The 15,015-nt window shown below is 35.3% G+C and overlaps 1 non-coding gene across 1 annotated transcript; it reads right to left on the reverse strand.

Moving 5' to 3' along the window:
- Positions 1–1,194: 1,194 nt before the first annotated feature.
- On the reverse strand, positions 1,195–1,298 carry LOC114093402 (U6 spliceosomal RNA). Its single transcript, XR_003582886.1, has one exon. It is a non-coding gene; the product is annotated as a U6 spliceosomal RNA (small nuclear RNA).
- Between the last annotated feature and the right edge of the window lie 13,717 nt (positions 1,299–15,015).

The raw sequence follows: 15,015 nt of genomic DNA on the forward strand, positions 1-15,015 counted from the left end.
AAAGGAAAGGAGGGAAGGAGAGGGGCAGGAGGGAGGGAGGGAGAGGGATGGGAGGGAGAGGGGTGAGAGGGAGGAAGGGAGATTTCACCCATACTGAATATGTATAAATATTTTTGCTTGCATCATTCCCTAAACAATATACTATTGTTATAAGGAAAGGGCCTTCTGGGGAAGTGAGGCAGAATGAAGACCACATCTCACTTTCAAATGCTTATTCTTGCATTTATTGACTGGGTTATTTGTTTTATTGATGTTAAGTTTTTTGAGTTCTTTATATATCCTGGAGATTAGGGCTCTGAGGTGTATGTGGGAAAAATTTTCTCCCAATCTCTAGGCTCTGTCTTCACATTATTGATTGTTTAGTTTGCTGAGAAGAAGCTCTTTAGTTTGAATCCATCCCATTTATTGATTCTTGGGTTTACTTCTTGTGCTTTAGGAGTCTTATTAAAGAAGTCAGGTCCTGAGCCAACATGATGAAGATCTGGACCTAATTTTTCTTCTATTAGCTGCAGAGTTTCTGTTCTAGTGACTAAGTCTTTGATCCACTTTGAGTTGATTTTTGTGTGGGGTGAGAGATGGAGGCTTAATTTCATTTTGCTACATATGGATTTCCAGTTTTCCCAGCACCATTTGTGGAAAAGGCTATTTTTTCTCCAATGAATGTTTTTAGCGTCTTTGTCTAGTATGAGATAACTGTATTTATGTGGGTTTTTCTCTATGTCTTCTATTCTGTACCACTGGTCTTCATGTCTGTTTTGGTGGCAATACCATGCTGTTTTTCTTACTATAGCTCTGTTGTACAATTTAAGGTCTGGTATTGTGATGCATTCTGCTTCATTCTTCTTGCTGAAGATTGCTTTAGCTATTTTGGGCCTCTTATTTTTCCAAATGAATTTCATGACTGCTTTTTCTATTTCTATGAAGAATGTCATTGGGACTGTTGTAGAAGTGGCATTAAATCTGTATAACAGTTTTGGGTATACGGCCATTTTGACAATATTAATGCTGCCTATCTGAGAGCATGGGAGATTTTTTCATCTTCTAAGGTCTTCAATTTCTTTCTTTAGTTTTCATTATAGAGGTCTTTCACCTCTTTTGTTAGGTTGATTCCCAAGTATTTTAATTTTTGAGGCTACTGTTTGAGAGTAGTTTTCCTAATTTCTCCTACAGTATATTCATCACTTATGTATAGGAAAAAATATGGAACACTTTACAAATTTGCATGTCATCCTTGCACAGGGGCCATGCTAATCTCTGTATGGTTACAATTTTAGTATATGTGCTGACAAAGCAAGCACTTAACTGGATTCTTACCCACAAATTCTTACAGATTTTATGATTAGGAGGAATCATCCTTACCTCTCTGAGTTTCAGGATCTGGTCTGTGACAAGAACCACAAAAATCTCCCCCTTCAGGGTAACGTGGGTTCCTCTTATGGACATTATTTTGGGCCTGCATTTCTCCTAAAGATAACAAGTAGTTTGCTGAGGAATGTGACATATCCTTCCTGTCTACCTAAGCCAGGTAGGGCTACAGGTAAACTGCTTCTTGAACACAATGTGCCCATTTTATAAAATTATTCCTTTAACCTTGTGTTCCCACCACTCACATCTGTTTGTCTCCTATCACTGTAACTATAACAGAACAGTTTGCTCAGAAGCAGTCTTTAACAGAATTACTTTCCCCTTCTCTTCTAATCTTTATCCTAATCTTTTTACAACTCATCCTTTTCACATGGTATTCTAAAGAGAGTCCTCCCCCTTAACAACCCTTCCTTTTATTAGCTCTTGTGAACAGACTTGCAGAAAAGTAATACCTTCAGAAAAGAAATTGCAAGCCAGGTGTGGTGAAACATGCTTGTAATCCCAGAGACTCTGGAAACTGAGGCAAGAGAATCACAAGTTCGAGGCAAGCCTGGGCAATTTAGGAAGACCATGTCTTAAAATGCAATAAAAAAAATATGGGGATGTATGAGCAGTCCTGGGTTTAATTCCCAGTAGGGCAAGGGACGGAGAGGCTCTACTTGATGTTCTGGGAAAGGATGAGACAGACAAGTGGAAACACAAATAATGAAGAAGAAGACTCACCTTGCATGTGGATGTCTTGCCTCTTATCCCACTATACCTCCTTTTTCTCCTACAAAAACCCTTTGCACCCCTGATGCCCCTAGGAGAGATTTGAGATGAAAAAGTCTAGTCTGTATTCTTCACAGCTGGTTTTGAATAAAACTGTTTCATTCAACCAAGTTTTTTTCCCCTCAAGTTTTAAGCTGAGTACTGAGCAGCACAAATACTGGATCCCTGAAACATAATAACTATTTATACAGCATTTATATTATATTAGGGGTATTAAATGTATTAGAGATGATTTAAAGAATACTAAATGATGTGCACAGGTTATAGGCAAATACTATATCATTTTATATAAGGGAGTTGAACATCCACAGACTTTAGTATCTGAGGGGAAATCCTGGATCCAATCATACTCTGGGGATACTAAAGAACTATTCTGATGTCTTAATTGATTAAGCGACAAGTTTCCTGTGTAAAGGTTTGACAAACCAGCAGTTAAGAATCCACCACTGAAGTACCATGTAGAACCATCCTATCACCCTAGAAATTCCCCTGGGCAGCCATTTTACCTCTCATAACATTTTCCAAATTTTCTAAATGGAGCAGGTTTACTATAGCAGTGAGAAAAAAATTAAAAATGTTAATTTTTGAAAGCATATATACACACTGAAAGATATTAAAACAGACTGAATTTGGAAGTCTCCCTCTGAAATTAAGAGCAAATTTCTCATGCTGAGAGGGAGCTAAAGGGTTCTCCTCCAACAACCACCACCACCACTATGTCCTAAGGAAGCTGAGAATGGAGACTGTCCCCTTCCCAGGCCTGTGCAGCACACTAAATCTATACATGTACACTTCCTGCCTTTTGTCTTACATCCTGCCTCTGCTGCCTGGATGCTGCTCTTCTCTTTTAAAAGCCTTGCTCACATTCAGAGATCTCAAAGATGGAACTTTTAAAACAATAGGGGTTTTTTTTCTGTCTTTTTTAAAAGCCAGCTTTGAATAAAATTTTCCTACCAATTTGACTCCAAATATTTTTGGAGCAGTGAGCAAACTTTTAGCCTAATCTCTTCCCCAGAGGTAGTATTAGAGCTGCCCACTAACCATTTATAAAAAGATAGCTACAAAATATTAGCCAAATTGTATATAGACAGTAGGATCCCCAACGATTTTCATTTTTTTATACTTTTTCTATATAGCTTTTCAGTTTTATGATGGGTATATTTCACTGTAAAATCAGATTAATTTCTTTCAAGAAGGCAGTAATGAGGATGATACATTTTAGAAAAGTTTTTGTGAAAAGTATTTGATTTTAAGTGGCAGACTGGCAAGAAACATTCCACACATGCAAAAAAGATCTACAATTTGTTTTTAAAATCTAACAAGCTATTCAAAGTTTAGAAAAAGACAACCCACTAGAAAAATGGGCAAAGTTTATGAAGAGAAAGGTTCATAGAAAAAGAAATGCACATGGTTTATAGACATAAACAGATGTTCAATGTCTCTCACAATTAAGGAAATGCATATTTAAACAATGATTAAATACCATTTCTACCTAACAAATTTTGATAAAGCAGAGTTCCTGAGGTGTGGCAAAACAAGTACTCATATACATTATTGATGAGAATGTAAACTGTAAGGCCTCTTTGGAGGGTGACTTAACAACATTTAAAATTTTAAATGCTCATTAGCTTTTGTGTCACAATTCTACTTCACGGAGATTATCTTAGAGTATGTGTTCATATGTGTTAAAAAAATACACACTCACACACACACATACACACACACACACAAGAAAGTTCAATGTCACATTAGTGGTAAAAGATAAGACGTAACCAAAAAGTCTTATCAGTAAAGGATTGATTAAACAAATTACAATATAAATCATTCAATTGAATACTAGGAAGCCATTATAAGCATGATGTAGGCTTATAAATAGGGCTAATAAAATGAGCTGTAGGGGCTGGGGTTCTGGCTCAGTGGTAGAGTGCTCGCCTAGCATGCACGAGCCACTGGGTTCGATCCTCAGCACCACATAAATGTAAAATAAAGATATTGTGTCCACCTAAAACTAAAAAATAAATATTTTTTAAAAAGAGCTGCATACAAGATTCAAAACAATAATCATAGCATGTAACTATTTAACTTTTTTTTAGCAATATATACACATATGTTCCTAAAGACACACAGAAAATTTCTGTAAATACATAGAAGAAACTGCCAACAGTGGCTATCTCCCTGTAACAATGTTGAAGTTTGGTTGAAAGAATCACTCACTGTTCAATGTAGAATTCGAAAACTTTTTCATGAGAATGTTACATGCAATAAATAATATTTTTAAAAATATTGTAATCCATCAACATATTTATTGACCTGAACCGTCTGGAAAATCATTTACACTGAATTACACATTCCCTCATAGTATCAAATCTGAGAAATTCCCACAAATGTTTTAAATAAATATTCTAAAATTAACACCTAGTCCTATAATTTATTGTCATGAATCTGTAATAAGCTTACATTAAAAATGAAGTACGTTCATAAGCCAAATGATTTTTTTCTCTGAAAAAAAAAACGTCTATGTGAACAAAGACATGAATACTAATTCATCTCTAAAATGTTTTATTAAGTTTCTCTATGAGTACATTCATTAAAGCGTGTATCTTTTCAGGGAGAGTTAATATATATTGAATATCAAGCTTAAATATTTCCTCTAACACCATATTAAACAAGTACCAGGAGAAACTGTGACAAATCATTTCTTCTTATTTATATTTTCCTAGTACTTAATTCTATTTCTTACCTACTAAGTCAGAAATCACTCCTCCCCAAATTATAACTTAGTTTTATATTGTCTAATTGTGAATGAGAAGATGGTGCTTATCTTGAAAACTATTTTCTCTCTTACATAAAGGCTTAAATTTTCTACATACACTGTCACATGTCACTTCTATTTTGATAATATGGTTAAAAATGGATTTTGTTTGTTTGTTTTTTGCAAATTTCCATCTTTTTTTTTTTTACCTGCTATCAGCTTCTCTGTATCAGGTAGATGTGTGAACTGTCTTTTGTATTCCTCATTCTTATCTTTGTATGTTGAACTTGAAATCTGCAACAATAGAAAAATTTTAATTTCTGCTTAATTACAATTGTAATATCTTAGAACATTAATAAAATTTAAAATCACATGTTTTTCTATGCAATATTTTATATGTTCTCAGATGAAAAACATAAACATCTCAAAAACACGAAGGAGGGAAAAAAGAACAAAAGAAACGACTTCCAACATAATAAAGAATTTGGCAATTCTATCTCTTCAAAGTGAATATATAGCTGGAAAAAAAAATATTAACAATCATCTCAAGTGGCTGGAAATTGATAAAAGATACACAATAAATTGTCAAATATTTGTTTATGAAATCTGAACTTGGGTCAGTGGAGCAGAAGTCTGTGGGCCCTCTTTCCTGGGCCTGTTCTCATAACCCTTTCTCCTCTACCAGTTAAGTTAGTGGGATAGTTCTACCAAGGTAGAACAAGCCACAAAAACTGGCAGCTATGTTAACCGAGGTAGTTGAGCTCACTGGGAGTGGAAAGCAGGAAATCTATGCCCGGAAGTAAAAGGGGAAACCCTAAATCTATTCAAGCAAGTATGAAAGTTTGGTCCCCATTGCTGTAAGCCAAATGACAGATGAGCAAGGGACTTAACAGAGAAATCTTGAAGGAAAGGCAGCCACAGATGGGCTTGATATACTCTCCACATATTCCTGGCCAAACAGAGGCTTACATGTATATGTAGAAAAGACTAGAAACAACTATCCATATATTCCTGGCTAGGGACACAAGAGATCTCAATAGAACATAAAAACTGGGACAAACTCGAAAACAGCCTAAACTTTGAATATATTCCCCAATCTATACATACTGCTGTCAGTAGAAGGGAAAAACCATACTGGCTCTATGCATTTGAACACATCATTAAGCAAGCACTGAGTGACATGTATGGTCACTACTAGAAATTCAGCCTTAAAGAGAAAAACAATATAGTTAGGCATGATGGTGCAACCTTATAATTCCAGCAACTAGGAGGCTGAGATAAGAGCATCTCAAGTTTGAGGCCAGTCTCAGCAACTTAAGTGCAAGCCATAACAACTTAGTGAAACCTTTTCTCAAAATAAAAATCAGAAAGGACTGGGGGTATAGCTCAGTGGTAAAGCACTCCTGGGTTTAATCGTCACAAAAGATAGAAAAGAAAGAGAAAGAGAAAGAGAAAGAAGGAAAAGACAGAACGAAGGAAGGGAGGGAAAATAAATAATAAACTGAGCAGAAATGTTAGTTCCCACATGTCACAAAACAAACATATTTACTCTAGGCAAGTTATTAAACAAATAAATAAAAATCAACAATGACAATCCTTTAGGGAAAATGCAATCAGAATCTGGAGATGGTATATTATCTAAATAGTTCAATTTTCAGCAAAACTATAAAAAATGAAAAGAAAAGTGTGACTTATACTAAGGAAAGAAAAAAAAGGTAATAAGAAACAGTCTTTGAGGGTCCTCATACATTGGGTTTAGCAGACAAACATATCAAAGCAATTAAATTTGTCCAAAGCACTGAAGAGAATAATGCTTAAAGGAAACCAAAACAATGACTCCACAAGCATAGAAAATTTAAACAAATAGATTTTTTCGACAAATCTTTTTTAAATAAACAAATGGACATTCTGGAGTTGAAAACTACAATCCCTGAAATAAAAATTTCACTAGAGGGGCTCATACAGTGAACATGAAGATAGATCAGCATAACATCAAATATGAAGAACGGAGGGGGAAATGTTTGAAGAAAATAAATAGACTTTCAGACACCTGCAGGATAACATCAACTAAACCAAAATGCATGTAAACCAAAATGCATGTGTATCGAAGGAAAAAGGAGAGGGCAGAAAAACATTTGAAGAAGCAATGGTCAAAATTTTTCGAAGATTTTTAATAAACCTCAAGTAAAAGAAACAAAGAGCATCACCCTTAGACTTAGAATAGTTAAACTACTATCTGGTGCCTTCACCTGAGGCCAAAACAATGAGGCTGCATAATCTTGGATTTAAACCTCCAAAACTGTGAGCCAAATAAACCTTTTTTCTTTATAAGGTTAGTTGTCTCTTACATTTAGTTGTAGTAATGCAAAACTGACTGAAACATGTCCCATATAACAATAGCAGAATGCACTTTTTTTTTCCTAACTCACAAGGAACATTCTCCAGAGCAGATTATATCCAAGCCCTCAAGACAAATTTCATCAAATTTAAAGAATTAAACCATATGAGATATGTTCTTTGTGAACAACAGAATGAAACTAAAGTCTAACAACACAAGGACTAGATTCCAGCTTCAAATAATCTGAATACTTGAAAATGGAATGAAATATAGCCATCTCCTATTGAACTAAGGGCACTTAAACACTGAGTTATATCCTCTGCCTTTTTAAAATGTTGAGACAGGGTCTCACTAAGTTGTATAGGGCCTTACTCTGTTGCTGAGGCTAGCCTCAAACTTTTGTTCCTCCTGCCTCACAGTCTCCCAATTCACTGGATTATAGGTTTGTGCCACTACACCCAGCCAGGTTAATTTATCCTCAATTTTTCACTTTCTCTTATTCTAATCCACTACCAACACTCATTCCAAAAATATACTTTGGAGGTTATGGAATATGTCACAGATACTGAATCTCTGATAACTCTTCAGATCATTTTTTTTAATCAGATATCAACCATTAGGATTTTGGATTGCAAGATATCAGTTTATTGAATTTTATAGTATTTACATGTATAAATATGCACAGACAGTGTTAGAATACTTTAAAGTAAGAAGAGTTATTTTCGAAAATGATTATAGGGAATTATAAGAAAAAGAAGGATTTTTTTTTCTGCCTTGGAGATTGCATCCAGGGGTTTTCTACTACTGATCTATATCCCCCAACACTTTTTATTTTTTATTTTGAGACAGGGTGTTGCTAAGTTGTCCAGGCTGGACTTGAATTTGTGTTCCTCCTGCCTCAACTTCCTGAGTTGTTTGGTTTACATGACTGCTCCTAGTGAAACTGGGACCTTTAAGAACATAAACTTGAAATGTTTTAATATTTATTGCTTCAAATATTGTTATCTACCTCATTCTATCTCCATTTCATTAACAGTCTCCTAGAAGCACAGCCATTTTTAATTTTAATGAAGTCCAATATATCATTTTTTTCTTTTACCTCTTGAAATTTGGTGTCACATCTAAGAAACTATTGCCTAATCCAAAGGTCATGAAGATTTATAACTATGTTTTCTTCTAAGAGTTTCATAGTTTTAGCTCTTACATTTAGGTCTGTGATACACTTTGAAATAATTTTGTATATGGTGTAAAGCAGAGGTCCAATTTTGTTCTTTTGCATGTGTATATCTAATTGTCCAGGTACTATTTGTTGAAAAGACTATTGATTCCCTCATTAGATTATTCTGGCAGCTATCTCAAAAATTAACTGATCATAAAAATTTAAGAGTTGATTTCTGGATTCTTAATTTTATTCCATTAATATACAAGTCTAGTCTTATGCCATGTTGATTACTATAGCTATGCAGTAAGCTTTGGAACTGGGGTGTATGCATCTCCTAACATCATTATTTTTCAAGGTTATTTTTGGTAATTCTGGGTCCCTGGTACTTTCAGGTGAATTTAATTTCAGCCTGTCAATTTCTAGAAAAAAAGCCAGTTTGGATTTATATGATGGCACTGAATCTGTGGATCAATTTGAGGAGTACCACCCTCTTTTTACAATATTGTCTCCTAATCCATGAATATGAGATGTCTTGTCTCTTGATTATCTATTTAAATCTCTTTCAATGAGATATTATAGTTTTCAGTGTCTAGTAGTCTCTCTATATCACAGGTTTAACTGTCATGGTTTCTTGTAATAAACTCTGGTCTGAAAATATTAAGTAGAAAAATCCAGAAGTAAATAATTCATAAGTTTTAAATAACTTCTATTAAAATATATTGTTATCATGGTTAACTTTATTAATACTTATTGTTGTTCATTTTTTACTGTGCCTAACTTATAAATTAAAATTTATCATAGGTAAGTTTAGGAAGAAACATAGTATATATAAGGATTTGGTGCTATCCAAGTTCCAGGCATCCACTGGAGATATGGAACCCACCCCCTAAGAATAAGAGGGGATGTGTAATATTTATATTATCAAATATAGCCCTTTGATAATCTGTGGCAATGAGAAATTTAATACAATATTATATCTGTTTTGTTTAATTCATTCCTAACTACTAATTTGATTTTATTATAAATGGAATTTTGTTTTCTTAGTTCATTTTAAAGTTGTTCACTGCCAGTGTACAGAATTACAATTAATGTTGGCTTTGGAATCAGAAAATGGTTTGGGAAGTGTTGTTTCCTTTTCTGCTTTTTTGGAAGAGTGTTTAAAGAGTCTGTGTTAATTCCTTAAACATTTGCTAGAATACACCAGTGAAGTCATTTGGTCCTGAGCTTTTCTTTGTGAAAAGTTTCTATTGTTTTCATTTTGGTGGTTGGTGTATTTTGTTGTTAGTTTCAATCTTTTTTGTGGGGCTGGGGAGTAAACCCAGGCCTTTACATATACTAGGAAAGAACTCACACTGAGCTACATCCCCAGACTGAAAGTTTCTTAAACTAAACAGATGACCCAGCCATTTGCTCTCCTGGACACTTTCTACAAAGAGAAAACCTGATGTTCATACAAAAACCTGTATACAAATGTTTATTGCAGCTCTAGTGTCATTTCTCAAATCTGGAAACAACTAAATGTTCTTCCACAATGAATTTCAAACCATGGTACATCTTTACAATGGAATACTGCTCAGCATTAAAAAGGAATGAACTTTTAGCATACACACATAAAACCTAGATGCATCTCTAGGGAGTCATGCTGTGCAAAAACAGTCAATACGAAAAGATTACATACAGTTCCATAACATACAGTTAAGATTACATACAGTTCCATAACATTCTTAAAATGCCACAATTATAAAAAGGGGGGGGGAGAGAGGAGGGAAGAGAAAAATGGTATTGTCTATAAAAGAGCAACAAGAATTCTTGTTTAGGTGGTAATTTTCTGTATCTTGAATTTATAATGTCAGTATCTTCACTGTGATAGTGTTCTATAGGTTTACAAGATGTTAGCATTGGGGAAAGTTGTTTAATGCATATAGGGGATCTCTTGTTATTATTTCTTGAAACTGCATATGAATGCACAATTATTTTAAACTTAAAGTAAAAGAAAAAATTAGCAAAAGAAGAGGAAGCTAGTAGGGTTAGAATAAATCTGTTAATTCCATGTTAGGGGGAAACATTTAAACTTCTTTTAAAACTTATTCAGAGGTCAATACTTAACACCCTTCCTCCCCCCTCCAACTACCTATCCTTAGTAGGCATTTCACTAATTATTAACATCTTCACCCCCAAAAAATGCAATTAAAATTGTTTAATAATTGAGCAAAATGTGACTAGAGTAATAAAAACTCAGTGTCCCATGTAAACTCACTGAATCATTGTCACTGTTTTTAAGTTCACAACTCATATCTAATAAAAGATTTTTGGAAAGAGACAGGGAATGTTAACCAAGAATTTCCGTATTACCTTAAATTTGTATGTGCTAAATTTCTCAAATGCCACAGATTATCAAAGGGCTATACTAAGGCTGAAGCCTTAGTAATATCCCAGTAACATATAACTGTTTCAATTATTTTCCATAGTCTCTATTATATTTATTAAATATGATAATTTACTGGTACTATGATTTGAATGTGACCCTAAAGTTCGTGTATTAGAAATTTAATCTCTAATGCAGTAGTCTAAGAGATAATTAAACTAATGTTGTTATCCTGAGAGTGGATTACTTCTTTTGAGTAGACTACAGCTCTCACTGAACTTGATTTTAAATTCCCTCTTGCTCTCTCATGCATGTTCTCTTGCCCGTCTGCCTTTTGCCATGAAATGACAGGGCAAGAACAGCCTCACCAGTCACAAGCCCCTCAACTGTGGACTTTCCAGCCTCCAGAACTGTAAAATCCATATTTCTTTTCTTTATAAATTAGCCAGTATTGTGGTTTTATTAAAGCAACATAAAACAGACCAAGCAATTGGTAATTTCTTAATGGTCTTGCTTTTGGTTCCCAAAGACTTTTCCAGGTTGATATGGTCACCTTTAAGAAATTTGTTTATAATAAAATATGGGTTTTCTTTACTTTGTCCCTTTATTTCTTTGGATAATTGTATGTCACATTTTATAAACGATGATTAAAACAATAGTCTACAATCTGGTTGCTTCAGTTAGGTTTTTGTCCTTAAATTGTACTATTTAATGTCCTTAGCAACCTCCACCTTGCAAATAGCCAACTCAAGGTCTTATCTAACAAGGTCATTCTGTCCTTAAAAAACTTTCTTCACTTGTCCTTGTGGACACCACATTCTCTAATATTTTCTCATATCTGATCAGTCAAATCTTCATGCTGGGAGCTTAATGCAGTTTTACAAGCTTTTTTGATGTTTAAAGATTCTGTATTTAATTTATTTTCTGATAGTCAGTATGTAGTTAATGCTATAGTATCTCTTGAAGATGCTGGTAGGATTTCCCCTTCTTCTACTGTTTTCTCTTTGTTTTCCACTATACAAAGTCTAATCTGGGACAGAAAAGATCCATTCTTCATAGGACATATTAGGGCACATACAGGATTGCCTGGAGCCCTTAGTTTAGGCAATGATTTAGCAGATAAAACTACACATGACATACATATTTTCTCTACATTTGAAGAAGCTACAAATTTTCATAAAAGGTTTCATGTTAATGCTAATACTTTACAAAAGTGTTTTAAAATAACTAAGGAACAAGCCAGACATATAATAAAACAATGTCAAAATTGTGTGACATTTTTACCACAAGTTAATCTTGGAGTCAATCCTAGAGGACTGATACCTAACCATATTTGGCAGATGGACGTCACACACTTGCCAGAATTTGGAAAATTAAAATATTTACACGTTACAGTTGATACTTCTTCTGGATTTTTGATGGGCTCCCTTCATGCCGGAGAAAAAACTAAAGATGTTATAGCTCATTGCTTACAAAATTTTGCCACTGTGGGCGTTCCTAAACAGTTAAAAACCAATAATGGTCCTGGCTATACCTCTACCTCTTTTAAACAATTTTGCTCATCATTTGGTATTACTCATATAACAGGAATCCCATACAATCCACAGGGACAAGGCATAGTTGAAAGAGCTCATCAAACTATTAAAACATACTTATTAAAGCAAAAAGAGGGAATTGGAAGGGGGTATATATCCCCCAAAGATAAACTTAAAATAACGCTTTTTACTCTAAACTTTTTAAATTTGGATTGATCAGGACTTAGTGCTGCGGAAAGGCATATGTATCCAAAAAATGTACATAAGCCTAAAGTACTTTGGAAAGATATTCTAACAGGACAATGGAAAGGTCCTGACCCAGTGATTGTCTGGAGTCGGGGGTCTGTTTGTGTTTTTCCACAGGGAGAACAGCAGCCGATTTGGATTCCAGAGAGATTAACTAAAACAATTTCTACAGATCGAAAAGAAGATGATTTGACTCAAATCCATAACAGCTGATATCCAGAACTCCAGCTTGGCCATTCTTACATCTGCGACAGTGATTAACCAGGATGCTTTTTTCAATAGCTATTTTATTATTGCATTTTTCCACATCATAAGGTTCTATTTTTATTTTTTGAGCTCATACAAACCTAGGTTAATGTTTTTCTGATCAGTTTTATTTTTTGACTGTGGAGTTTTTAAACATTGCAATGGAGATTTCACCCAGGTAAAGCTACAAGGCCTTTACTATTTTCTTATGTGTTGTACGTTTGTGTACACTCTTGTGTTTTGTGTTGTATGTCTGTATGTGCGTATGTCCATATTTCTTATATGAGGAGCGCTCATGAAAAAATGGATCCGAATTATTATTATTTTTTTTTATTCACGTGATTTAAATGGTTTAATTTAAATTAGGTAAACAGCTGTTAAGGATTGTTTTTAAAGTAGGTTAACAGATCTGTTTGTTTACTTTCACCTTTCTTTTTCATTATATTTAATAATTCTTTTCAGGATAATGTCTCTTTAGCATCATTGCCAGAATTCCTATCTTCATCCCAGTGCCGGTGAAGACAAAGATACAACCAGACTACAGCTTCTATGATAGCTATCACAGTAAACTGTATAAACTGATGCATCAATGAATATAACTCAACAAGTAATGCTCAATCAAGGAGTTAACTTACTTTGGGAGGAAACGGATTTTGGAAGGAAATGGACATATTGATAGATTCCTCCGCTTTGAACTGCTTGCAGAACTTGCCTGGACTATGTAACTATCGTTTGGTGCAGCGAATTGTGGTAATGCTGGCATATCTTTGCAGATGGTGTCACTAGTGATGCAATTTTTATTTCCTTGCCAGCGCACCCCATGTTAATTGTGGTAGTGCTGACATATCTTTGCTGATGGTGTCACCAGTGATGCAATTTTTCCCAAGGAGCCATCAATTGGCTTGGTGTCGTGGCATTTCTGTATCCTCCTCCCTTCTGCTAGTGATGGTCTAAAATTTGGGGGCCAATGGCTTATGCTGGACCGGTAGTCAGTGACGGGTATGATCCAATTGCAGTGGTATCAACCTAAGACAGGAGGCTGACGCCTAAAGGTCAGTTTTCCGATGACGGGTAAGAACCATATGTTGAATTGGACAACCTACCAGGCACGGTCCTTAAGCCACATTGCTTGTTGTTTAATTAATCAGAAGGGGGGAGATGCTGGGAGCCATTAGCCAAGTAGGTATGACAATTTCTTTGCCAGCGTACCCCATGTTGCAGTGACATTGAATGTAGGTGACCTTGTTCAAGGACCAAGGCGGATTAGGGCGTTCCCGGTTTAGGTTCCAGGTTTAAGGTTTAAGATTATTCCTGCTGGGAATAGGGCGTATCCTGCTGCCTGAGTTCCCCTTCAGTTCTCACGGGATTCAGACAGTATATTTTGGGAGACAGAAGCCCAGTGGAGGTGGATTTGGGCAGAGAACGTGGATTTGGGCAGAGAACGTGGATTTGGGCAGAGAACGTGGATTTCCCCAGAACGTGTTGGTAGACGGCTGGTGTGAGTTAGGGAATAAAGAGTTGCTGTTTGAATCTACAAGCTGTGTGGTGGCTCGTGATTGTGTGCCCAGCCAGACTGCGGCATTTGTGCCCAGCCAGACTGTGGCATCTTCACAGTTTCTTTTGCTAGTTCTTCTTCTTCCACTTGAGGTTTTAAACATCTGAGGCTACTTCTCTTCTCTGTATATATTTTTCTCCTGAAGTAATCTCATCCAGTCTTTATAAATCTATCTTTAAATATCACCCATACTCAAAGTCTCCCAAATTTACTTTCAACTTCAACCTCTCCTCTGAGACTCAAATCATATATCAAAAGAGATCTACTAGATCTACAAGATCATTCTATTCATATACCAAATATGCATCTCCAACTTAACAAAAACAAACAAAACATCCTCATTTTCCCAACAACTACTTCTCCCCCATGGTGATTCCTTCTTCTAAATGGTGCTTCCATGTATTCAGATGCACAGACCTGAAACCCAGTAATCACCATCAATATCTTTTTCTTTCTCTCACTCACCACATCCATCCTTCAGTAGTTGGTCAAGTAAGCCAACTGTATTCCTGCCTCAGGTTCTTTCCATGCAATACCACTCCCCTTTCTCCTCCCTCAAATGATTCACCTGTGTTCTTTCTCCTACCTCCACCACTTAAGGCTCTCAAATATCACCTTCCCACAGAAGCTTTTCCTGGCCTTCCCAAATAAAATAAATATGTTACTCTCTCCCATGTGAT

This window comes from Marmota flaviventris, chromosome 8 (assembly GCF_047511675.1).
Source record: "Marmota flaviventris isolate mMarFla1 chromosome 8, mMarFla1.hap1, whole genome shotgun sequence".
NCBI lineage: Eukaryota > Metazoa > Chordata > Mammalia > Rodentia > Sciuridae > Marmota > Marmota flaviventris.